Genomic DNA, 1,515 nt, shown 5'->3' with positions numbered 1-1,515 from the left:
TGCCAAAAGAACAGACCAATCTGTATTGGTAGAAGTACAACCAGAACACTCCTTGGAAGCCAGGATGGCCAGACTTTGTCTCTCATATTTCAGACATATTGTTGAGCAGGACCAGTCTCTGGAAAAGTGGAGGGTAGAGAAAAAGAGGAAGGCCTCCAGCGAAATGGATTGGCACAGTGGCAGCAGCAATGGACTCAAATGTAGCAGCATTTGTGAGGTTGGCACAGGATTGGGCAGTGTTTCATTCTGTTGTGCATGAGTTGGTACAGACTTAATGGCACTTAACAACAACATAACGACAATGGCCAGTGGTCATGAACATTTCTCATGTTTGTTGACTGCCTGAATATCTTCCTTTGTGAAGTGTCTGTTCATGTGCCAATTTTTAAATTGGATTATTTGTTTTTTTCTTTAAGAGGTGTTGTAGTTTTGTGTACACGTTTGAGATTAATCCCTGGTCTGATATGTTGTTGCAAAGAACTCTTTCCCAGTCTGTGGGCTCCCTTTCTACTCTTTTGGCAAAGTCTTTTGATGCACTTAGGTGTCTAATTTTTATGAGGTCCCAGTCATCTATTTTGTCTTCTATTATCTGTGAGTTACTGGTTCTGTTTTTAATTAATTTTTTCCATGTAAGTATACTTAGAGCCTCTAAAGTTTGTCCCTATTTTTTAATTGATGATCTTTATTGTTCTAGGTTTTACATTTAGGTCTTTAATCTACTCTGAGACTGTTTATAGTGTGAGGTATGGATTTCCAGTTTTGCCAGAATCATTTGTTGAAGAGACTATCTCTTCCCTATTTAATGTGTTTTGGCATTTTGTCAAAGATCAGTTGACTGTATGTGGACAGATTTACTTCTGGAATCTCAACTCTGTTTCATTAATCTATGTTTGTTTTTGTTTTTCATTCTACCAGAAGCAAGCTGCTCTGATGACTGTGAGATCAGGGAGTGAGAATCCTCTAATTTTGTTCTTCTTAAGTAGTGGTTTGCTTATTTGAGTTCTCTTCCCTTTCCTTATAGAGTCAGGTTTTTCATCTCATTAAAGAATGATACTGGAATCTGGACTGGGATTGCATAACACCTATAAATTGCTTTGGGTCGTGTTGACATTTTCACAATTATAAGTCTTCCTATCCATGAGCATGATTATATTCCTCCATTTTTGTGAGTCTCTTGTGATAGGGTTTTGTAGCTTTATTTGTATAGGTCTTCCTTAGATTTATGCCTAAGTAGTTCATCTTTTGGGGTGGCTGTTGTAAATGGCATTGTTTTCCTAATTTCCTTTTCAGAGCTGTCATTATTAGAGAGGACTCCAACTGATACTTGTTTATTGATCATGTGCCCTGCCACTTTGCTGAATCTTTTAATGTGTTACAATAATTTTCTTGTTGAGTCTTTAGGATTTTCTATGTATAGGTTCATATCATCTGCAGATAGAAAGAGTTCTACATTTTTTGATAATTTGGATGCCTTTAATTTTCTTTCTTTCCTTATAACTCTGGCTAAAACTTCAA

General features: G+C 36.8%; 1 pseudogene; it reads left to right on the top strand.

Annotated features, from left to right (window-relative positions):
• Positions 1-1,051, top strand: part of LOC102836175 — a 5,534-nt pseudogene extending 4,483 nt beyond the window's left edge.
• The last annotated feature ends 464 nt before the right edge of the window (positions 1,052-1,515 follow it).

Source organism: Chrysochloris asiatica, unplaced genomic scaffold (genome assembly GCF_000296735.1).
Source record: "Chrysochloris asiatica unplaced genomic scaffold, ChrAsi1.0 scaffold00437, whole genome shotgun sequence".
In the NCBI taxonomy this organism is placed as follows: Eukaryota; Metazoa; Chordata; class Mammalia; order Afrosoricida; family Chrysochloridae; genus Chrysochloris; species Chrysochloris asiatica.
This window is presented reverse-complemented; position numbering and strand designations above follow the sequence as displayed.